Genomic DNA, 26,422 nt, shown 5'->3' with positions numbered 1-26,422 from the left:
TTTGACTGGTATGGTTCATTTTTTATTAATTGTATTAGTATTATTTTCCACTATCTATATTATCTAGTATACTCAAATTTTAGTGGCACAATCAAATACTTATCTCCTGTAATATATTTGGGTAATAGCGCTACCACGTACAAGTAACTAACTAATTTATTGGTGTGTACAGGTAGAAAATATGTCAAAGATCAAATGAATTGTTTCACCGTCAACAGACAGAGGAAAGGCCAAACCTGTAGGTAACGTATCTCGAACTATCCTAGGTCCTATAGGTTACCGATATTATAGGCACTTGTTCTACTGTGCGCTTTTCTTTACTACCATCGAAAAATATTTGACAATTGTTCTTAATATTTTGATCTAACTGAAACTATCGAATTGCTGAGTAATACTGAGTTATTGTGGACTACAGTTTTGTATAATTCAAGTTCTTATTCGTGATTAATCTTCTTATGTTTAGAAAATCGCACATTTGACAAACATTATGAAATATGAGATAGTTAATGTATTGTGTATTAACTAGTTTGTTTCCTGTAGACTTATAACAACAAACTCTGGGCTCTTGAGATCGTTTAAAATATAAATCTATTTCAGTTCTGAGTCTTCCACACACAAGGGAATTGAATGATAAGCTTCCCAGTGAGGTACTGTACATAGATCATTATTTCGGGGGGTGTGGCAGACACAATAGGGGGTTTAGGAGGTATAGCATTCCCTCCAAAAATAGTAGCTGCAGAATCCTCCCCTGGGAAATCGTTGAGCTTTAAGACCTCATAAATGTGTTCTAGCTTAAAACAACTGGGTGTTTTAACTAATTGTAATGTTTAACCCACTTTTGAACGACTCATGGCTTTCACTAACAATTTAATAGCTGTAAAACCTTCAATAATGCATTATGATGTTTTTGAAGAACGTCATACACGATAGATTTTACATGGTTCGATTAATTTCAGTTGCCTAAATTGCTTAAATAACTAACAAAGAGTTTAATCTGCCATGCACATTCATGTCTGGCATTGTTAAGCGTTCCTCATTTCAAGTTGTAATCAAACGATGTTTATATTTTCCCAAAATTTAGCCATCGATGCAATTTGTCTTTATGAACTTCTTCCTTAAACCTTACATATTACACATAGCGCCTAGTAATTAAACTTTTGATATGTTATACAAAAATAGCTGGTAGGATGAATTTCGTTTCTACAGGAAAATATCCAAAAATGAACAATTTACTTCAGTTGTCACTTTTTGACTCACTGAAAATTTTTTAAAGTATCTGTCATTTTAGAATCCAAAATATACTCTAATATAAACAGTGAGATTGTTACGCTCGGACAGCATACGGACATGTGTGGCCTCACTCACAGTAACCGAGCCGGGCCCGCACAGACACTCGGCCTACTCACGTGTCGGGCGCGGTGCGTGTACAATGTATTTACACGTAAATTACACATTTACACGGTTTTTTGTATATGTCTCCCGACCTTAAGGACACCTGCTTTATTCTTTGACAGTGCACTCCCCAGTCAAACTCCCTGCCTGGCAGTGTTTGTCGGTCGGTGTCGGCGTGAGCCGTATACGACGCCGGGCGGCGGCCGGGACCCGAAGGACCTGGTTCCGCGATTCTACTCTTGCATCAAAAAGTTCAAATACTCGAATTTGAAAGCTAAACACAAACTAACCCCAGTTTAGGGACAATAACGAGAGTTACATTAAATGTGAGACACCAAACCCAGTTTACCAACTTCTAATTTATGTCGATCAGTTGCAATACCTCTGCAATACATGTCTGTCTATAACGTTTTAAAAGTATTTTTTATTCGCAGTAGATGTTTTATAACTGATAAAGACTATAAGTCTAAGTTAAGAAACGCAGCGAGTTTTCTTGTGCCCAAACCAGCAACATATTTTTCACAAAAACATATTATGTTTAATAAATTACAAGTTGAAATTAAGAATCCAAAAAACGTTGCTTTCTTTGCCAATAAATTAAGACTCTGGTTGTTTACTATTACCATTGTACGATAGTAATATTTTATTTGTTTTTTGTATTTTCATGTATGTCTAAATAAGGATGTATTTGTGCTTAATGTGTGTATGTGGAATACAATTATTGCGCATTCATGAGTATAATACTGATTTATTTTCTTTATCGTTTTAAACAGAGTAGTTGTTTGTAAAAGGTTGTAGCATTAATAAGTTCACAATATGTTCAAGCCATAAATTACATATTTTAGCAGTGAGAGAATCTCCAATCAGGCATTGGCTTGGAGTACTTTTTACCAAATTATTTGTATCAAGGAATAATAAATTATATACTTTGTAAAATGAAGTATAATTAAGTTTTGTTTTTTCTGTATATATTTATATTTGTAACCCTGTGATTATTGCAACCGATTTTCTTGAAATATTTTGTTTTTGTGTGCATGTGCATGAACTTAAGGACCTGTAAAGTCAGAAGTAGCATTTAGTTTAATATAAGATATTATAAAGGATTTTATTACTAATTGATTTTAAAAGGGTTTATTTAAGGATATACATTTAAATCATGTTTGCTTTGTTATTTATATTCGTAAACATGTATTGCTTTTTGTTATTAGTCAATGCTAATGTTTGTACAAATGATGTATTATTTTTTTAAATTAAATACTATTTATCTATTTAATTATTATAACAACGAAAAAGTGTACTGATTTCAGGGCGATTTTGAGCGGAACGGCAACTTTAAAAAATTGGGACCTTGGAAAGTTCTGATCAGATTACGACAAAGCTGTTAAGTACGTCAGTAAGTGCTATATCTATTATTATTTTAAGTACTTGCTCTAAGAAAGTACTGGTGGGGCCTCTGATAATATTATCCCCACTGGTACTATTACTCGAATACTCAAACCGTTATTATTGCTTAGACTACCGATAATACTATTATTAGTAAATTACTTTTCTTAGAAAGCTATTGCCTCCTGTCATGTCCAGCTCTGTGCCAAGGCACTTCCTGTGCTCTTCTTATAGTTATTCTCTGGACGTAGACTGTTCTGGTGCCAACTCTAGTCCTATCTTCTCACACTGAACCATCGCTCTCCTCATGCCAACCAGATTTATACCCGAGTATCTAACTCCACAAATAATATTGTATTCCCTAATAACTTTCGAGGAACGGCTTCAAGGTTGAATTTTAAAGTTTAAAGTCAAACCAGACTGTTACAACAGATGCACTGTTAATTACAAGACTTTTACTACGTTCGGTAATCACTCTATAACTACAGTTATAATCCTTACCTAATTATCAAACTATTGTTATCCCTAAAAGTGACAAAGTTTTAGGTTCTCACGAATACCGAGCTCATTCACAAATATTACCTAAGTAATAAAATTATAATAGAAATATCCTAGTCGTCACTCTGTTACCGGGTGCAGTGTACCTTACGCTTTTGTAAACACGAAATAGCAAGCAATTGAGACATATTAATGGCATTTACATGAATGCCTAAAACTCTTTTATTTTGTCCAAGTCTAAACTTTTGTAAAACTTCCTTAATTTTTCTACAGTTTTGAAAAATTTTTATTCGTATAATTCACTGCACTTGAAAAAAAGGAAAACGTTGGAAAAATTCAACGGGAAATAGTTTTATTATTTTAAATAGTAGCTCTCAGGGTACTGACACATTTAAATTAAAAATTTAGGAGGGAGGCCAACTTATCATCGTTGAAAAGTGAGAAATTTCGTTCTATTCTTTTTTGAATATACCTTAACATTTTAAAGGAGCACGGTGTCTGTATATGTGAACCAAAATATCGAGAAATGGTTTTAAGATAGATTAAATGTTTTTACGTCATATGTCCCATATGTTTTTGCTCAGCGTATTTCCCTGTGTAGCAGGAACTTTTAAGCTTTGTAATACTGCTGTAAATTTATGATGCAATTTTAATGTCACATTTTTATACAAAACTAACTGTATTGTTACACACTATTAACAAGCAATATCTGTATCGTTTAATTGTCTTCATCAAATTAGCCCTTGTTTAATATTGTCCATCTACTTGTTTATGTATTTTTCAAATATTTTGTCAAATTTTGGAAATCATGATTCGGGTAAAAAAATATTAGTTTATATTGTGGAGAAGCTAGTGTGTGAGTCGTTAAAGAAACATTGAGGACCAGTCCCAGAAGGCCGATGGTTCAGAAGGCAGATTCATAATACAGACTATAATATAAACAATAATATGTTTTTCTTTCACACTCATCTAGATAGACTAATATGCCTGACTGACATCTCTGGGAAAAGTCAAAAATCTGACTCTGAAAGGTCTAATAAAAATTCCTAGGCCAAAACGCATCCTAGATACTCCTAAATTAACCAAACAGGTGACGGACTTCAGATACAAGGCAACACTACTTTTACTAATATGTGACATTTATATGATTGAACGCTTATTAATAACCAAAGAGGAGTTCTCACTGAAAAATTACATTTATTACATATTATCCTGATACATATATCACAACCAAATGGACAGATCCGCGAAACAATCATAATTACGAGTACAAAGGTTCTGGTCTTGAGGGTGAAAGTTGACAATGGGTATCTGAAACTCCTCAATCATATTTTTGTTTGAGTTAAAAAAAAGCATGCAATGTGAATGGATCTTAATACTATTAGAAGTAATATATCTCTTTCAGACGATTTTATCCTTTTTATTCGCCAGTTTGGGCCCTATGAGGAAGTCGCATTTGTAGGGATACTTTCGTGGCACTACAATCAAATCCTATTAACTAAAATTATTTTTCCTTGTACTTTTAAGTTGTAAACATGAATCACCTGTTTAGGAACTAGTTTTATATGTGGTACTACATTTTATTGATGTATCTTCTTTTATACTGTAAAATTGGGTTACCGTTGAAAGTGTAACAAATAAACAATAGCGTCCTCATAAAAAAATCTGTTTAAGGGTTTTATTCGAGTATTACAGAACATCAACAGATCGGTATAACATTTGAGTTTGGATTGTTGGGAAACGGTAAATTCAAGTACAGACGCTGTTTCAAGGTTAACATGACTTTACGACCATGCAGTTTGTAAACTAAAATTATATAATGTGAAGATTGCACTTATCTTTTAGACAATTAAAACAAACCTGTGAACAATTTACAACTTGAAAGCATTTTGTTTGTGATAAACCTTTCAAGATGACGTAATATGTTATTACATATCACCTTGTTACTTAAGAACGTTATAAGTAATGCAAAATATAATGAGGCAGACTTCGACAAGTAGGCCTAATAGTAAACAAAGCCTAAGAAGCGGCGCGGTCCTGGCAAGGAAAAAAAGAACGAGTACACAGTCTTTTCAACTATCGCAATAATTCAATAATTCATGAGATAAAAAGGAATACGCGACTGATTTTTAAGAGAACTATTGACACTAATTCGGTTCATTGCTATTTTAATCAATGAACAAATAAAGGAAACACGGGACATTGATTCTCCGTAATAAATAAACTATCTCAAGTTATACAAAATAGTTAGGATATCTTATGCAGTTGCGTAATACAAGAATATTAAAACACTCCATTATGTTTTGATAAGTTCCATATTTGTTGCGATTGGATTTTTTGAAAATAAGCTTGCATTCTATAAAGAAAAAACTAAACACAGTGGGAGGGTTGTAAGAATTTTCGTAGCGACTATCTCCGATCGGTTAAAGTTTATAATTTTAGTTCGTACTCACTTAGAAACTAATGAAAGGCTTAGTGACTGGGCTGTGCTCGCTTTGACCCCCCCCCCCACCAGCCTCACCACCCATGGCCTAGACTAGACTCTAGAGTGAATGGCAGTGCCGGACCTAGATCGGGTGTATCATCGAAAAATTTGGGGGGGGGGGTTCCTTGGGAAGACATTTGGCTGAGTTTATGAACTGAATTGACATCGTACCTCAGAAATAGTAGATTCCATTACCCTTGGATGGCGTGTGGACGTAGAGGTCCAATTAATGCTACGTCCACATCTGCAAATCTCGTCCCATTTTTCCAATGCCCACTACAGATTAAGAGAGTAAATAAGTAGAAAGGTCTCTCCGATTTAATTTCCTCCTTTTCTTACTTTTTTATTATTTAAGGAGAAGCCGATCCCCTTTTAAGCCTTACTCTGCCCGTCCTCATGGGCCACTGCCCTGTGCGAGAATATTATCAAGAGAATAATGGGGAGAGACAATACTGTACAAGGCGATGGTACTGATAAAAAGTGCAAGGTTACAGACAGGATTTGAACCTGCGCTATCTCTAACTCAGACTAATAGTCCAACGTCTCAGAACGCTCGGCCATCGGCACTCCCAATGCCTCCTATTCGACTCTTGTTCTTTTCTTCTCACTAAAATAATTTATTCAACAGGACGGAGATAAAACATTTTTAAAGTTGTATTGTACATTGTAAACGATCTTTATGAGTACACAGTGGTCATCCACTGACTTACTAACTAGCTCATGCTGTTTCAACTGTATTGATAAAAGAAGTACTTGGTGTAACAATTATACTTCTTTCATTCCTGTAGCCATTTCCGGTGTGTCCTGCATTGAGCGCCGAAGTCATAAATCTGACCTGTCTGGCAAGTCTGCGAGGGTGCCCAACGCTGCTGTGGCCAGCTAGGGACCACGTTCAAGAACATACACCAAATATTCATTTTGAAGAGATACAAGTAATGGTGGTATATGGTATTGTTTGATAAGGTGGGGGGGGGGGGGTGCTTATATCTCAAATTAAAATCTTTACTCGTGTGAAGAGTAATAAGGTATGCATGGCTTAAAAGTTTATAGATTTGATATTCACATAAATCAAATAGTTATTTTATATATATATATATAGGGTGAGTTTTTTAAAGTGATCCAATAGCTAACTTTTTAATTACACGACTTAGCACCACACTTTAAATTTGGAACTTGCTCAATTTTAAGTTTCACTCAGGGATACACTTTCAGATTTTTTGAAGATGGCCGCCATTTTCCAATATGGCGGTCAACTTTAAAATCTCTTATGGAACACCCTGTATTTTATGTTGTTTTTAGATTCTACTCAACAAAATAATACATTATTGCTTTTGAGAGTTTTTCAATATCTCTAATGGTTCAGGAGCTACGTGGACTGGAAGTTTTCATAATTTTTGCCAATATGGCGGCCAACTTTAAAATATTTTATGGAAAACCCTGTATTTTATGTTGTTTTTATATTCTACACTACAAAATAAGACATTTTTGTGTTTTAGAGTTTTTCTATATCTCTAATGGTTCAGGAGCTACGTGGACTGCAAGTTTTCGGATTTTTTCGGACTGATGATAAAAACTTGCAGTCCACGTAGCTCCTGAACCATTAGAGATATAGAAAAACTTGTCTTATTTTGTAGTGTAGAATATAAAAACAACATAAAATACAGATAAAAGATATTGGCAAAAATTATGAAAACTTCCAGTCCACGTAAACCATTAGAGATATTGAAAAACTCTCAAAAGCAATAATGTATTATTTTGTTGAGTAGAATCTAAAAACAACATAAAATACAGGGTGTTCCATAAGAGATTTTAAAGTTTACCGCCATATTGGAAAATGGCGGCCATCTTCAAAAAATCTGAAAGTGTATCCCTGAGTGAAACTTAAAATTGAGCAAGTTCCAAATTTAAAGTGTGGTGCTAAGTCGTGTAATTAAAAAGTTAGCTATTGGATCACTTTAGAAAACTCACCCTGTATATATATATATATATATATATATATATATATATATATATAACCTATATGGTTCCTACATGTGGTAATCTTGCTACATGCGATGATATCATTCTAGGTATTTCATTTGTATAAAAAACCTATGTGGCAATCGTGCTACATGCGATGATATCATTCTAGGTATTTCATTTATATAAAAAAACCTAGGTGGCTCCTAAATGTGGCAATCGTACTACATGCGATATCAGTCTAGGTATTTTATTTATACAAAAACACTATTTGGCAATCGTGCTACATGCGATGATATCATTCTAGGTATTTCATTTATATAAAAAACCTATGTGGCTCCTAAATGTGGCAATCGTACTACATGCGATATCAGTCTAGGTATTTTATTTTTATAAAAAGCACTATGTGGCAATCGTGCTACATGCGATGATATCAGTCTAGGTATTTCATTTATATAAAAAACCTATGTGGCAATCGTGCTACATGCGTTGATATAAGTCTAGGTATTTCATTTATATAAAAAACCTATGTGGCTCCACACCTTGGGACACAATATTTAGGGTTTTCAAAATCAAAATTTTAGGTACAGTATTTGTTCAAACGTTGCATTAAATAGCCTTGGAGTTTTCTGTCATAAAAAATATGCTTTTTCGACTTTCAAAAATGCAGTCGGTGTGATTTGAGTGTATGTTGTAAGTTTCAATGTGGCAGGATTGTGGTGTGAATTTTTTAATTCGTAGTATTATAAATTACGTTTGACATGGGATGTTAATGTTAACGGTCAAATGAACGATTTGATATGGCATTATAGTCGTTAGTATTACAATAATTAATTGCAAGGGCAATCTTAATAATTAATAAAGATGGTACAAAGAGTTTTGTGGTTGAAACAGTGTTGTTTTAATTTTGAAGCAACATTATGTTCACAGCCCTGTAAGATATCTTTTCTGAAGACAAAATAAGAAACAAAAATAGAAAACTAACTTTTATTATTATACGAGGATTTGTAGGAGTTTGAAACAGAATTTAAATTTGTCTTAAAATAAGCCAAAAACCGTTGAAAATAAGGTTAGGAAAGTTATACAGTCATGTACCGAATGGACAATAATACATTTGGGGTTGGATACCGCTGAGGTCGCAGTAATGAATACTCGAAATTCGAAGTTTACGTATATGTTTAATATTGGCAAATAAACATAAAGGCACCACTTCCAGTTGGTAAAATAAAATATAGTATTGCCACATTGCTGCCGAATAGAGTATGAATGAACTAAAATATGCTACCTTGGGATGGGCCTAAATACTTCAATGTTCTATGGATTGTACCTTCGACATTAATAATTAATTACTAAATCTTTAAAAATAACTTCACTTTACGATGAACTCGACTCACAAACGCGGGTGTCAGCATTCTCTGCATTCTTCTCGACAACGCAGCTGTAGTCGGAAAAGGGGAAGATTAGTAGACTGGAAGTCTAAAACATGATGTAATTGGGCTTGGACTCAAGAAGTGAGCTCGAAGAACGAACTGCAACTCGCGGACAAGGCGCGCGAGATGTAGCTTCGGTAGCAAGGTTCGGCAGCTACAAAGTTCCCGAGAGAAAAAATTAATACTAAAATTAATTAGGTTATCAATCCACCAAGAATTTAGTTCCAAGAACATATGATGTAACTAACTGTAACTAATCAGTAACAAGTAACTGGGTTACGAAAATATGTACTATATGAAGTACACCTCAAAAATTCAAAAATTTTTTATTCACATATTTTATTTAACATCTAGAAGTGATGCTAGCAAGTTTTCTTTGCCACAGTTAAACTTGCTTGTAAACATTGTACAAATTAAACATCGTAAATTGTAGTATTTATTACTACAACCTCAGACATCTCCAACCCCAAGTTTACGTTCATTCTGAACATATTATTACAGTTTGAAGCTATAAATCTGTTTCTTAAACCATACTGAATACAATGGCTATTTCTGTCGACAGGAAGTTATAAGAAGTCAATCAAAATTATTTTTACAGATAATATAATCAAGCTTACCTGTTCGGTGAAAGATTTTGAGGATTGGCAGCCTTATAAAAGCTCTTTTCCCGGACCTCGACTCGGTAGATCATCGCGGAACTGCAGTGATGCAGTTCATGACTACCTGCACGAAAAGAAAATTTAATTAAAACATCTGCCAAAGTAGTAAGCTTAAAACTAACATGTTTCAGTCATTGTTTTCTTGATGAGACTTTAATGTCCTGTAGTTAATTTTATTATTGTATAAAGTTGATATTGACAGATGTTTCCGTGGCGTCAGCGTCAGTTCGAACTGAAAGTAAGATAGCGGCTTAGCAATGAAAACAGCTTGTTGTGTTATCTTTATGTCAATTTAGGCACTCATGTGTTATTTTAAACCACTTTAAAGATCATCTTGGAAAACTGTGAAAAGCTGGTGAGGCTATTTTTTAAGTGTAGCATAGCCTATCGTAAATCTTTACCTTTGAACCGTTTAAAATTTGAAAAACACTCTTGGCGATGATGTAATAACAACGGGCCTGATTTTATATTGAAATTAAACGTTTAAATATGAAAAAGTACACTTTAGAAGAAATACTAAACTAGGTTTTGGGTGTGTTTTAATCGTATCTTTGAAATGAGACATAATATACTACGGCCGAAAAAACAGCGTAAGTGCTTTAGGCTACAGCCACCTTAAAACAATTAAAGTACATTTTTATAGTTGATAACAATATTGTAATTAATTAGAAATATCACATGATGTAGAATTTATGAGAGAATAATTACGAAGACAATCTATTTACGTGTGGGATTCATAATAGTCCAAGAGCTGGGGTCTAATTTTAATTGTACAAACACAAAAACTATAATCGACAGACACATGTTTCCTAAGAAATAAATCGATCGTAAAAACATACAATATTTCATGCACACGTTTTCCTTTAATTTGCCAATTTTCTATCTCCAGCGTCGGAGTGATATCCCGATTGGCTGATTTACCAGTTTTATGCCAAAAACTTGATAATTTTGTAAAATGCCTGTGACGCTAAAATGCATTTTAAATGAGTGTTGAGCGCCTTATGCGTTCAGGCATTTTTGATCCAGTGTGGCAGCCCGTTGATGAAATAAACACCCGCCTGCGATAGCAGGCGTTCGTAAACCACCGTTCTGTGTTTTCCAGTCTCTGGTCTCAAACGAATTTATTTCTTAGCCACTTGTCTCGACTCATTTGGACATACAATAAAGAGTGGTTAAAAAAATTTAGACTCGCCAGAGTCCACCTGAAAATTTTTGAAGGACACTTTGAGGTTCAAAACTGCGATTATTCGAATAGTTTGTTTTTTCAATCTGAACACTCTCATCAACTGGCTGTTAAACTACCAACTAAATACAGACTGAAAGTGGTAAATTCTAGTCTCTCTTTATACAGTTGTCTTACGACGATATAGATATTATGTATATATATATATATATATATATATATATATATATATGTATGTATGTATATATGTATGTATGTATATATGTATGTATGTATGACGATCGATTATAAGTGTAGCAAGGTAAGGGAATTATAATCTAAAAAAAGTTATAGATACATATATTTAACCTTTTCGATTCCACTAAAGTTATTCCTCTTGAACTAAAAAACTTTTGTGTGCATAAACATTGAAAATTGGCTGCCGTCTCCTAGACTGTATACAGTGAGATATCAAATTATCATTTATAAACTAATGTTTATTTCCGATACCATTTTTCATTATGTTACACTTTTTTATGAGCGTGAACAAACAAACAAAAGCAGGCGGCATGGTGGTTGTGTAGATGTAGGTGAGATGCGCGCATAAACAAACATATGCACCAAAACACTCACTCACTCACTCGCACCAGGCTCTCAAGCACGTGCTCACGGCCACGACAGTCATAAACACGTACACCGCATATTGCATGTAGTAGATCGCTGATCAACTCAAGCAACGTCAATCTGACACAAACTGCATTCGTTTTTAACAGCAATTCTCTCGGTCATGTTTTTCTTTAAACTACCACATTTGAGTGAAAAGCTATTAACACTAGATTAACTTATGCGGGGATAATTGTGGAAACCCGCGGACAGCTGCAGTATTTCGTTTTTTTTAAATAGCATTGCTCTAATTCTTCTTTGGAATTCTCCCAAATTACGTAACTTAAACAAATGCTGCTATGTGTAGATAATGTCCTGACTAATTTTGATTACGAGCATGCTACGGTTGCTTAAATATAAAATGTAAATGTCATCATGATTTGAGATGCAACATTAAAGGTAATTTTCTGATATATATTTTATGTTTTATTAACTTAGTAGATAATGCAGAGTAGTAGTCTACAGTGGTTACATCTTGTCTTTTGATGCAGTTACTCCGAATAAACCTGTAGACATTTTCCATTCAACTCATTTCCATTTATTTCTCTCAGCTTTTTTGGACGGAACAGGAAGTTGGCCATCTTGAAATACTTCTCAAACCGTGATAACCTTTTGCTTGCTTGTACTAGCACAATACTACTTATGAGACCAAAGTAATTTTACACTATTGTTTCTCTCCAGATAACTCTGCTGAAAATAAATATATTCCCAGTTTCTTTTTTCTTTTTAAAATGGTTTTGAATATTTTTATTTACGTTAAGGGTTTTTGCAATTTCATTTTTGTAATACTTGATCCAAAAAAATGTCCTTAAGAAACGATTATACAATGGATTATTGCTTTCACCGCAATGAGCAAACATCCAATCTGCAAGTTGTATCCATCATAATTTCTCGATTTTAAGGAAAGTATGCCACGTTCGGACGTGATATACTTTCTCGATTTTATGGAAAGTATACCACGTCTGAACGAGGTATACTTTCCCTAAAATCGAGAAATTATGATGGATACTTTCAACCTTCAAACTTTTTATTCTTGAATAACTATTTGTTTACAATGCAGTAACTTTTTTATCCCCTCTAGCCGAAGCTATTTGAGAGGAAAATCAAAGAAAAAAACACAAACACATACTAAAACTAACTATTAATTACAAATACAAACGTGTATATGAAAATTCGTATCCACAATTTAAATTCCAAATACATTGTATACAATATCTTGCTAAACAAACAAAAAAAATTTATATATATATATATATATATATATAGACTATATCAATAAATATATTACATTTAATAACATATTTTACATATTACGATTTGGTATATTAAATTTACATAACAGACAACCCAAGGAAATAATGCATGAAACATTTCAGAAATATACAGAGAAAACATTGATTTTAAAATTAAAAATTGATTAAATTCGGCCATCTTGTATCATATTGTTACTGGATTGAGTATTATTTTACATAATTATGTGTACTAGAAAAGAATTGACAGATCTAAACTAAAGTTCAAAGCAAAGCGATTAAATTCGAATAAATTTCATATAGAGCCAATGCAGGGTCTACTAGTATCGTTTACGTAAAATAATTTTGCTTGCTACTGTACATTATAAGTAAGTACATTTATAAGTATATTACGCCGTGCCACGGATAAAAGATGAATACAGTAGAAAATAATCCATTACAATCCTCGTAATACCTTTACAATCCCACTATACGATCGCTGCGCAGATCTGGGAATATAGTTTAATCTGAGCAATCACTATTGTGATTGCATATTTTTAGTGGTCTGACTGCAACCCGACACCACGCTGTGCAGTGTACGTACAGTAGTCACAGTTGGACAGAAAACCGCTTTGATCATACTTTTGTAACAATACATGTTTTTATACTTCATGAATAGTTTTTTTTTTTTTTTTTTTTTTTTTTTTTTTTTTTTTTTTTTTTTTTGTAAAGCAGCTTAAATAGAATTTTAAAACAGCTATCAACATAGTTTACTGCGACAGATAGCTGGCTATGTTTTTTTTCATTATGTGTAATAATTTGTGTATTTGTGTTTATTCAAGTGGGTTGATTTAAGAATGATTGAATAAGGAACCACTACATTGTAATATTTGTCTTTTGCTTCACCATACTCAGTTTTTATTCAATTTAGATGTAAGGCTTGACTGGTCAGGATATAACGATTCATTTAATTAAATAGTTATACACATTGAATACATTATGTTTACGTAATAATTTGCAAGTATATGTAAAATGGTTTTAAAATATTACATAAACGGTGGCAGCAATGAACTGTTCGCATACAACGGTATAGAAAAGTTAGTCTTAGCTTCAAATTTTAAAAGAGAATAGACAGGATTGTGTGGCAGAAGTTTTGTTGCTGTCAGAGTTTAATCAGTATACCATGATTCATAGTTTTCTGCAATATATTTATCATTTCCGTTTCTTTCGTTTCCCCAACGTTTCAGGTTGCAACATATTTTACCTCACAGACCATTCCATTACCGCGTGGGGGGGGGGGGGGCGATAGGGTGGTCATTGGCAGAAGAGGCGGCGATATCGCTATACCGAAATATTCAATTCCCCCAGTAATGGGAATGCAACTTGCAGAAAGTAGTGAAATTTAAATGAATACATAAATATGGCATTAGCATTGACAAGAGCAAAACAATTGTGAGCGTAGGATCAAAAGAGGGACCACTAGGTAAATCATATTAAACATTCTTATTTTGAGGTTGAACGATTCTAAATGCCTCCAAAATCTGTGATGATTGTATGAAAGTATTTGACTTTATTATTAAACTAACAATTAATAAATAGATATTTAAGTAATATTTTATTGAGTAATCGAATTATTGTAACTCAAGTTATATTTTTTATTTTTTGGACCTAGCTATCTCCAAAAAATGTATCAATTAGTACTATATGACATATGATGGTGCATATAGGTTTAAAAGACTATATAATATAGAAGTATTCAATAACATACTTATAATGAATCTACATTTTCAGGCGATAGTAAACATAAACTTGTTCAGAGACAATAATGAACCAGATTGGAATTTGATGTTTTTGCAGGGACCAACCACAGTTTACCGCAGTGCACTGATAAACCAACAAGATTGACGAAGAACAGCTCGACCACATATGCATTGACCACATATGTGTTCGGTATGTGCAATGTCCGGTCAGCTGTTCTACAGACCTCTGTGACTGACTACTACTTCTCTGCCCTCACCATTACCGGGCGTACACACACTGCTTCACAGAACGCCTCCTCTCAGATCGACCCTGCACCTCTCACCTATATCGACCATGAATATATTAAGTACATTTGTGAATAAATAACCATTTAATATTATTTTCATGATAAACTAGACCGAGGTCATGGAAATTTCAAACTAGTTGTTAAAAAAATATTTTCTAATTACTAAAAAACTATTCAGTGAACAAAGTTAAGCTTGAAGTAGCCAACGAATTTAATTCTTTACTAATGTGGGTCAGAACTTGGCGAGCTCTATTGGCTGAATTATAAAAAATCTCTGCCATGATCGATTTTAGAGACTGAGTCACACCTTCAACTTACGTATTGTTACGGAATAAGTGGTTATATGTTACGTGCCCGATCTGCTAGGAAGTTCCGTTACTGGTCCTTATTCAATTCCTGCATATGATAAAAATGTATATTCACACCTGTCTAGGCCCTAATTACGCGTCTAATCACACTTTATTAATTTAAGTTTGTTAACCGGCGTTGTACATAATTAGTTCCAAATAGCAAATAGTTAATTCCTATTTTCAAGTAATCAGTACACACATTAGAGTAATTCCGTCCAATATCTTTTTTTTAATTGTTCTATCAAAAGTCTTAGAGAAATTAATTATAGATAAGCTGCTATTATATTATATTCAAAATAATATACTTCATAACATTCAATTTGGCTTCTGAAAATCTAAAAACATTTTCACACGCTTTATTTTATATACACAGGAGCATCAAGAGATGCATGGCAAACACTAAAAGAGCAATGCTGATCTTTCTTGAATTAAAAAGCTTTATATTCCTCTGACCAGAATATTTTACTAAAAAAACCAGATATTGAAGCCGATATTTCTATATCCGTAATATTGATTTAGATTGGTTTAAAAGCGCTTTCAAAGTGGGCGAGTAAATAATGATTCCATGAAGGTAAGTTATGGGTTATTCAGGGCAATTCGCTAGGGACTGTATTTTTTATAATTTATATCAATGATTTCTACAGATTATAATATATTAATGGGAGTTATTTGCTCATAACGTGGAGGGCGGAACTGGATGGACGTTTGTGAGAATCTTTTTATTATTAATGCAATGGTTTGACCGAAATATTTTATGATTAAATATTTACAAACCAAACTTCATGCCTATAGTATTAAGGAAAGCGAATAAATATAATTTAGAAGATTTTAAGATACATACCAGCGATATATGGTCTGGCAATATGCTCCTAACAACGATTGCAATGATGAAATTTAAAAAGTAACGTGTTACAAACATTTTGGTGTAATTTTTTACTCGGTATGAATTGGTCAAATATATTACTTTCTTGAAAAAACCACAGTTACAATTTTTTTATAATAAAATAATGAGAAGTTCTCACAAGGAAATTAAAATGGCTTATTTAATTTTCGTCCAATCCAAACTTTCATTTGCTATTATAGTCTATGATGCCGCTTTAAAAACTATTCTCCAAGCATTAAATATTGTACAACTCATGCACAAAGGAATTAAAAAATAATTTTATTTAAGAGTAGAACGTGTTTTACATAATCAACTTTCCTTGGAGACAAAACTAACGATCATAAACGACCATATATAAAAACAATTCTTATTTACCCTCTTTTTCATACTTATTTGCATTCATGACTAATACTCATTTCATTAAACATGATACTCTAAAAAAGTTGGTATTAAAATTTCAAAATTAAACTAAACATTCAGCATTAAAAAATTGTACTGTAAATAATGCTGTATTGTACGTGTGAATATCAACTTAACTAATGCGTTTCAACTATGTAATCTTAACTTGTTTAAAAAACGCGTGATGGATTGGTTACTATCGTTAGATAGCGAGGAAGTAAACATAGTTATTGTCTCTTGTTATGGTTGGGCACGGTCTTCTAACCCTTCCTCACATTTTAGTGTTGTTTGGTCTATCCTCAACCATAAATCCCCACTGTCAAATACTCTTAAGTAACCGGGGCGTTACATATGTAGATTTATATTCACTTGTGTGTCAAATTATCAGTGTGACTTATCGACAGCCTGTGTGGTCGCTATTGTTCTTGCCACCAGGCTGGTTTAAACATCTATTCTACAAAATACTATTTATTTTAACTTATAATCATAAAATTTGTTTAATACTACAAACATTGAGTTCAATTATTCGAACAACCGGAGCCTTAGGCCTTAGGGTCATGTAGGCCTCCCCAGTTATATATATATTTTTTTATTTGTAATGGTATTAAACAGGATTGCTACAAAGAAGTTGTTTGATTTATATAATACTCACTAATTAACTACTGTACGTATAAGTACCAGATTGTTACAATATGATATATGGCTCCATTATTGAATATGTATGTAAATAAATGTAAATGTGTATATTTGTACTATTTAGGAAAATAAACGAAATGCCACATTATTTGTTTAATTTTCAATATAAACTAGGGCAGTGTGATATTCCAACAAAAACTCGGATCTTAGTCGTGATTCTTTGGAAAACAAATTTTGTTTGTACTAATTTCGTACCAGTATAATTAAGACATAAGTCCAGGAACCTAGAACTAATTGGCACTGTATAAACTCGAAATTTGATTTTTTCAATCCGTAAAAGGGCTTTTTCATACGAAAAAATCGACTGAGCTACGCTTTTTTTGGTGAAGGTCGAAATAGGAGAGTATCGAAAGGGTTAAAAACTATGAAATTAAATAAAATTTGTTAGATAATATTTTTTTATTTTGAAAAAATATAGACGATCGTCAGACACATAAATAAATATTAAATCAGCGTCAGTTAACCATATACAGACCCTTCAAGTACAGACTTTCAATGCCTATCTACTTGTCTGAAGATGATATAACTATTGTTTATGTGTCTGACAGCCGACTGTAAGTGCGTAATACTAATAAAAATATGAAATGACAAAAATCTATCGTCTCATTATTTAACCCTTTCGATGCCTGCCCATTCGACCTCTGCCAAAATTAGCGCAACTAACGATCAATATTTTCTCTATCGATTTCGAGAAAAACCGAATTGATTTCTTATACTTTACAAATTGGCTCTCCACTCCAAGATTAACATGGAGGCCATGGCTTGACTTTCTTAAGGTCCCTTTCCATTATGGTGAAATGTTCCCGGGATCTCTATGTTCAGTTTTAACTATACAGAAAGATCACCTCGCTGCGCTGCGTCTCACTTAGTAGACATTCACCAAAGATATTATCTGGCTATGTGTAAGGAATATTTATGCGCTTACTCAATAGGAGATGTTCCCGTCTATTCCTGACATGAATTCCTGATTTGATTTATGGATATTCGATAATGTTCTCCGTAGCCGAAAAGTGTCCTAAATTGTACGTCCAAAAGATCACTTACGATCACTGGTGTCGTATTGTACCACTAGACACGGCAGTTTTTTTGTTTTAAATTAGGGTTTATCAAGTGCCTATGGATATATAAAATATTGGGAAGAATACAAGAAGCACTTTGTAGTTTTAAGAAATCTGCAGTATCAATTATAAGATTTCGTTTTTTTTATCTTCCAATATGTATAGGTCTAATACAGTATAGCCTACACAGAATAATAAGAAGTTATACGGTTGGAAGTAAAAATCATGACGAGAAGGGTATTTAAATAATTAACCCACAGTTGCATTACAATGATTGAAACTACGCAATAAGCAAGTATTTTGTCTCAAACAGGAGATCTTTTTTTTATTTTTGACATATTCAAGGAAACAGTAAAAAAATCGAGCCATTAAAATAATTACTTCTGTAGTAAAAATGCTATTTAAGTATTTTGTAAGAACAAGAACCATAATGGAAATGCTTGGAAGCAACCTTTAGCTGACAATGTGAAGTTCAGGAAAAACTAAATAATTTAAAGATGTGTTTTTAAACTTGAGAACTTGCAGAGTGCCTTGTAGTTTAAAGAAACGCCTGGAAAACTTTACAAATGGGTAGTACTAAATGCAGAAGAGGGCGGACTTTTCGAATACCTCTTATATGATATGCATGATAATGTTGTCTGAACTGTCCCTTCTTTCTGTATTCTTATATCCATTTAACAATTTAATTCAGTTAAAGTAGCTGTAAAATTTCGATTTATCACTTAGAAGGCTCTCTACAACTAGGACTCTATCTGGACAGACATGAAAGTCCCTGCATATGCATGACTAATATACCTTTGCAAAACCGTGGAATGTTCAGATTTGCTCAGAATGCGATTGATAACGTTATCACAAACATGCCCGTATCAGCTGCTATGGAATCCGTCTCTAACCATGACACGCAGCTAGTCGCTTTGTCACACTGTTCCCATACATCTCGCACCCCCCCCCCCCCAACCGACTGTCATTAGTCAGTTAATATGTTAAGCCAAAATCACGACCCTGTGCAAATTATTAGAATATGTAGACTGGAGGTTATTTGTTAATGTATCATACGTTTACAATATATTAGAGACCTTGTATTACTTTACCGTAGCTTTTTCTCAAAATAAAACAAAAATAAAACATTATTTTAATAAGAACAGTTCGGTAACTAAGGGAATATTAACTCCCAGAGCAAAAACAAAGCAATACCACAATATCTTTAAAACTATATACAATGAACAGTTCAAAATATTTTTCAAAAACTATTCTTTATAAAAAAACAATAGCTGTCTCAAAGGTCTATGATGTACAACAAATATTTTAAGAACTTTATTAATATGCTCAGAATAAATGAATTTCCAGCCATTCCTATTCCCTTTGAGATTGATGGAAGTATTATTTTAAATCCTTGTACGACTGTAGATATATTGAATCAGTTTTTTTGAAAATTTTGCTTAAAGAGGTGGCTGTTTTGCAATTAAACGAATTCAAGTATGGCAACAATGCAATGGGAATAGATGATTTTGGCTTCTGTTACTAAGGAAGAGATGATGGCAGTCTTTACAGACATGAAACCCAAACTCTCTACTGAAATATATTGGATATGAATGTTGATTATTAAACAGTTTCCGCAAAACTTTTGGACCCTTAGCTAATTTTGTTCAGTCTGAACAATTTCTTAACATAAAAATTTCTAAGAAAGCCAAAATTGTCCCTTGTTTTAAAACGGTGATCCTCAAACTACAGATTATTATTGCCCGATATCCATTCTTCCAGCATCTAGTCATAGTTATAGTCATAATATATATATATATATATATATATATATATATATATATATATATATATATATATATATATATATATATAGTTAGTTCCTGTCTACTACTCTCCTGTAATATCATTCTTGGATCGATTTGATATCCTCTGCAAAGAGCAATTAGGTTTTACAAGAAGTAGATCTACAATTGATGCGGTCACGCAGCTTATTGAAGCTATTCTGGAGGGCCTAGACAGTAGGAAACGTACAACCAGAATTTTCCTAGATTTTTCAAAGGCTTTCGACTGCGTGGATCATCAAATTCAGGTTTCTAAATTAAATAGCTACGGGTTCACTTGTCTGAAATCGTACCCACACAATATAGCTCAATATGTTTAGCAAATTCATAATCTGTAAAAAATATTGCTCATTAAGTACAATGTCGCACAGGGAACAATTTGAGGGCCAGTACTTTTTAAATGTACGTAAATGACCTCAGGTTATCGGTAACTTCCGGTAAAATTAATCAAGATACGGATGAAACTGCTCTCTGCCTCCAAGGAAATTGTAAGGAAGTGTTAGAAAAACAATGCTTCCAAAATTCAAGTCCTTTCTGGCAGTTTTTATCAGAACTAAATTTTTGTACTAATTGATAAAAATCTAATTTTATTTGTTTTTCTGGAAAAATGCCATTCTAAGAGAGCAGTCCATCATTAATATTAAATGAAACAGTAACCGATGAGGTTACAGCATAGCAAAGACTCCCTGTGAGGTCTGAGCCAAACCGATCTATTTGCGTCCTCTCAATACACATGACGATCACAGGGCAACACTCTTTAAAAAGATATTAAACATTTTTTAACAAGGATATCATTACACGGCATAGCTGAGTACGCGGACTACGAGCGACCCACGAGCACGGTGTTTAGGGGCTAACACATTTTATGTTTCAATTTGTTTAATTACATTTTTAATTTTTATAAACATTTAAAGTCTTAACCTATTTAAACATTTATAATTATCTTTAAAGTTTTTATCATTTTCAAAGTATTTGTAATTCTGCAAATTGTAATTATTTAAAGTGGTTGATTATTAAGTAACGTTATTAAATTTAGTTTAAAGTAACATCTACTGGTTGTGTGTATTTAAATTACATGTGCCACGTTATATATCTAAATATCTGCTTAAATGTTATTGTTAAATTTATGTTTGCGCTTTAAACAATGTTCTTAGAATTAGGATTAAAGTGCAATGTGTAAATTTTTATGCAGTAGTAAAGAGATTTATTATTATTAATAATAAAACAAGTTTAAACCTTAAATATAATCAACTCCTAAGAGGTTCAAAATAGACGTCATCTACACTTTTAGAAAATATTATAAAATAAAAATCTATGTCTTAACAAAAACTAAGTTAGACATATAAGCATTCTTAGATAGTAAACCATGTAATATATACTGCTTTACAGAGAACACTGCAAGATAATTAGATAAGATAACTTAAGTAAAAATGATGTAATTAATGTTAATGCTGTAGCCAGTAATGATTTTGCTTTGCATAAAAGAATAGAATTGATCTAGTAAAATTAGGCAGAGAAGATTGTGTCAGGATTAGCAATATTAAGATTAGTATCAATCCCATTAAAGCTAGGAATACCCTCAAAATCAAAGACCGTGTAATTATTTGTTTTTATCACTGTCCAAGTGCAAAATACGGATTTCTTTTTGGAAATCTTAGAAATGTTGATTAGCAGAGTGACATCAGAAAATAAGTACTCAATTTTTCTGTGGAGACTGTAATACGTATTATCTTTAACATTCCAGAGACCAGTCAGTTTAACGTCATTAATGCAATCATTTTCTTTTAATCTAGTAACTAACTTGCTTACCTGAACCAGTAACACAACAGCTTGCAAAATTTACTTTATCATAACTGATATGCCATCTGATCATCAGATTGAACTAATATTGACAATGGAAATATTGGATTCTAAGAACAACAAGGAAACTAGTATGATACATAAAAACGAGATAAATAAAAGATAAATAACCCTTTAAAGATAAATAATCCTTCAAATTCTTAAGCCAAAAATGAAACATGGAAAAACGTTTACGAATTTAGTATGTTACTATAAGATAAATATAACTAAAAACTCCCCAAATTAATCGTCAAGTTTTGGAATAAAACAGTCCTGGAATAAAACGTGAAAAACGAGAATATTACATTAAATAAAAAAAACCATAATAATATCAGTAATTAAAAACAACTAATTTTATAACTAAAAAAATATATTAAATTTCTGACAGAGTCAGAAAGTTAAGTGCGTATAGTAAATTAAAAAATCTCGAAAATAAAGATATATAAAAACCGAAATAGCAGCCTTATTGATATTTTATGAAGTACTTACTAATTATTTATGGCAAGTAGATAAATAAGAAGTTTTTCAAGCTATAGAGTCAATTAATAGCTAATCCTATTATGATGTTAATGAGTCGTCGTATAAAAACATTGAGATTTTACAAAGTAGTCGACCCATTTCCCGTTTTTTAGTACCCTCCCTGACAAAATAAATTACGCAAACATTAAGCTATTTTTAAGTGAGAAAATACTGATCCAAATAATTTTATGTTACCAGTAGTAGACCAATATTTATGTTACCAGTCTTATCAGAGGTGTTTCAACAAATTATTTACATTAGACTTAGAATTTTTATGAAATATTCAGTCTGGGTTACGACGGCATGTCAACCATGCGTGCTGTGCAAGAATTCCCCGAAAACGTATCGGCGGAAGTCGGTAGTAGAACGAATTTCTCTGGTAGTTTTTGTGAACCTTTGATCTCGTAAATCACAAAACCCTTGTCGAGAAATTAGACTTTTATGGCGTGCGTGGTCCTGACTTTTGTGCCTTGACCTTTCGCCCGACACCCAATCGAGTGACACAAGGGTCCTTTCTTGGCCCTCTACTTTTCCTTATTATTAATGATTTGCCCACTCTTATGTAAACAATGACTAGTATTCTATATAAAGGTGAACAACGATTCCGTTATCTCAAAAGGCAGCTACAATAAATAAAAAGTATTTTAAAAATACCAATAAACTTAATAGTGGCTTACAACATAACATTAATACTATATTAATTTTTAGCATTGGGAGTGCCGATTGCCGAACGGTCTAAGACGTTGGACTTTGAGTCTGAGTTACAGATAGCGCAGGTTGAAATCCTGTCTTTGACCGTTGCAGTTTTTATCAGTACCATCAACCTTGTACTGTATCGACTCTCCCCCTTATTCTGTTTGATAGGATCCTCACACAGGCCAGCGGCCCATGAGGACGGACAGAATAAGGCTTAAAAGGGGATCGGTCTCTCCTTTTTTGAAAAAAAAAAAATATATATATATTTAAATAAAACTAAACCGTACATTTCATGCCAACAGTTACAGATCCGTATATTGGTGACCAGTTGCCGTTGGAAAGAAACAGCATTTTAACCATTAGTAGTGGAAATAAAATTAAATTCCTAAATGTAATGTTATTTTCCTAGAAATAAACATTAGTTATCAAAGAATGACCTTCATTTCAGAGTTATTGTGAACAAACTAATGAAGTTAGTAACTGCCTTCCAAACCGCTTGATCAGAACGTGATTCATACTCTGCTGTTAAATATTTAAACTTTAAATATTATAACTTAAACTACCAGCCTAACTGAGGTAGTTCGTACTTATGCTTACGTGCTAAGATTGTTTAAAGTATTACATACTAAACAGCTTTTCTGGATATTACAAAAAGGAAAAATATTATTATTAGGAAAAATATATAAACAAATAAAGTTTTTAATAGTTTCGTTCGTTAAATGTAGAAAGTTTAATACTTCTAAACATCAAAGTTATGTTTTTCAAACTTTATATTTTGTAAATGCCTAGGTTAAGAAACTTTTAATTAACCTGATTTTTATTTTCCAATCTGTTAAATAGAAAATATATAAATAAATACAGAGTTATTCAATAGTTTCTTTCGATGTATGTAAAAGGTTACTGACATCTCGAATCAAACACACTAAATGGAAATAGAATAAACGTTTTGTATGGATGTTTTTTGTTATTTCATTTACAGTGAATTATTAAAAATAAATAAAGTATTTCTTGATATGAAGAATTTCCGAGTTGTAAACATAAAAGTAATATATTTAATATTTTGTAAGTATCTAGGTTAAGAAATTTCACTAAGCCTGATTTAAATTTTACAAACTGATAAAGGAAACTATATAAAGAAATAAAGAGTTTTTAATACTCTTTTTCGTTAAATGTATAAAACTTCAGATATTTAATCATCAAAGTTATGTTTGTTATATTACATACTTTATAAATATCTAGGTTAAGCAATTTCACTAAACCTAATTTCGATTTTACAAACTGTTCAAGAAAACTATATAAAGAAATAAAGAGTTTTTAATAGTTCTTTTCGTTATATGTAAAAAGTTACTAATTTCTCGAAAAGAAACACATTCCATGGATACAATAATCGTACTTTATACATCTTTTTTGTTATTTAATTTAGAGAGAAATTTAAAAATCATAACTTAATTTCTTGATATATAGAATTTCGGACATTTAAACTTAACAGTAATATATTTAATATTTGGCAAACGCCTAAGTTGAATAATTTCACTAGGCCGGTCTTCAAAGAAACTATACAAAGCAATAAAGAGTTTTTTTTATCTAATTTACAGAGAATTTCAAAACGGGTAAACTAAATCCTTGATGTAAAAAATGTCAGACTTCTAAACATAATAGTAATCTATTTAATATTTTGTAAGTACCTAGGTTAAGAATATTTACTAAGCCAGGTTTGAATTTTGCAATCTGTTAAAGGGAAAATATATAAACAAATAAAGATTTATTTAATAGTCAACTAAAATATGTAAAAAGTTACCGACTTCTCGAAAACAAACACATTTCATGGAAATACAATTAATGATTTGTACGCATATTTTTTTATTTAATTTAAAGAGAAATATTAAAAATGCATAAGTTAATTTTTTGATGTGAAGAATGTCAGACTTCTAAACATAAAAGTAATATTTTGTAAATACCTATGTTGACAAATTTCTCTAAGCAACAAATTTTACTAACTGTTCAAGTATGCTATTCAAAGGAATAAGGAGGTTTTAACAGTTACTAACGTTAAAGTAGAAAATTTCAGATTAAAAAAAATAAGTACTTTATATTTTGTAAATACTTAAGTAAGAAAAGTTTTACTTAGCCTGATTTTTATTTTGCAATCTGTTAAAGGAAAAATATTTATATACAAAAAAGAGCTCTTTAGTAGTTTCTCTCGTTATATGTAAAAAGTTACTGACTTCTAGGAAACGTCTTGTGTGCATGTATTTTGTTAATTAATTTACAGAGATATTAAAATATGCATGACTTATTTTCTTGATGTAAAGGATTTCTGAACTCTAAACATAAAAGTAGCGTATTTAATATTTTGTAAATACCTTGATTTAAAATTTCACTAAGCTTGATTAAAACTGTACAAACTGTTAAAAGAATCTATATATAAAAATAAAGAGTATTTAATGGTTTTTTTTGTTAAATGTAAAAGATTTGTGACTTCTCGATGGCTAAAACATTTATCGGAAATATAATACACATTGTGCATGTATTTTTATCGTTATAATAATTAATATAGAACTTTAAATATGCGTTACTATTTTTTTTATTTTATGAAAATAATATACTATGCAATTAAACTGGTTTAAATTCTCATTAACTGAAAGAGAACGTGAAATCCAACCCAAATAGAGAGTGACTTTCTGATTGTAGATAACATTTTGTATCTCGACAGTTTTTCAATATGCTTTCGAAGTACTGAGATGAATGTTGAAATGATTTTTATTAATCGTGATAATGGTAAGAAATCGCAAAAGATTACTGGGATGGAAATGATTGCATTGTAAATGCTAATCGTACCTTGCCATACGGTCCGAGGTTGCGACCACCACCGCTCTGCGACGCGACGTCCGCACACCGCGGCTGCTTATAGAAGACTGCAGAAGCCGGTGGCGGTTCCTACCAGTATATATACCTTTTATTAGCTGGGCGGAGTTCCATTGTTCTTATATCTCCATTATACATTTGCTATTGGCTTGGAGCTTGTAAATTGTGATTTATTGCGGTCTCTTGCTGCGGATTCGTTCTTCGTTCTGCACCATACAGAATGTCATATTCCTCAAATGAAATTACTTCGTTTCTTTGCTCAATTTTCATCCTTTGTGGAAGTTCCAAGGTCATTCTCATCCTCTACAGGTTGATAGACGGTTTCTGGCTCTACACTTTAACTCAATCCCATTTCCTCCATACCATTTTTAAGACTGTATTGTTATG

The 26,422-nt window shown here is 32.3% G+C and overlaps 1 long non-coding RNA gene across 1 annotated transcript in view; it reads right to left on the bottom strand.

The window, feature by feature from the left end:
* Positions 1 to 26,108, bottom strand: part of LOC124369848 — a 65,295-nt gene extending 39,187 nt beyond the window's left edge. The window contains exons 1-2 of the long non-coding RNA XR_006923107.1: positions 26,009 to 26,108; positions 9,765 to 9,870 (exon numbers count right to left, since the gene is read on the bottom strand). This is a non-coding gene — a long non-coding RNA (uncharacterized LOC124369848). The remainder of the gene's footprint in view (positions 1 to 9,764; positions 9,871 to 26,008) is intronic.
* Between the last annotated feature and the right edge of the window lie 314 nt (positions 26,109 to 26,422).

Source organism: Homalodisca vitripennis, chromosome X (assembly GCF_021130785.1).
Source record: "Homalodisca vitripennis isolate AUS2020 chromosome X, UT_GWSS_2.1, whole genome shotgun sequence".
Classification (NCBI taxonomy): domain Eukaryota; kingdom Metazoa; phylum Arthropoda; class Insecta; order Hemiptera; family Cicadellidae; genus Homalodisca; species Homalodisca vitripennis.
The sequence above is the reverse complement of the archived record's forward strand: the minus strand, read 5'-3'. Positions and strand labels throughout refer to the sequence as shown.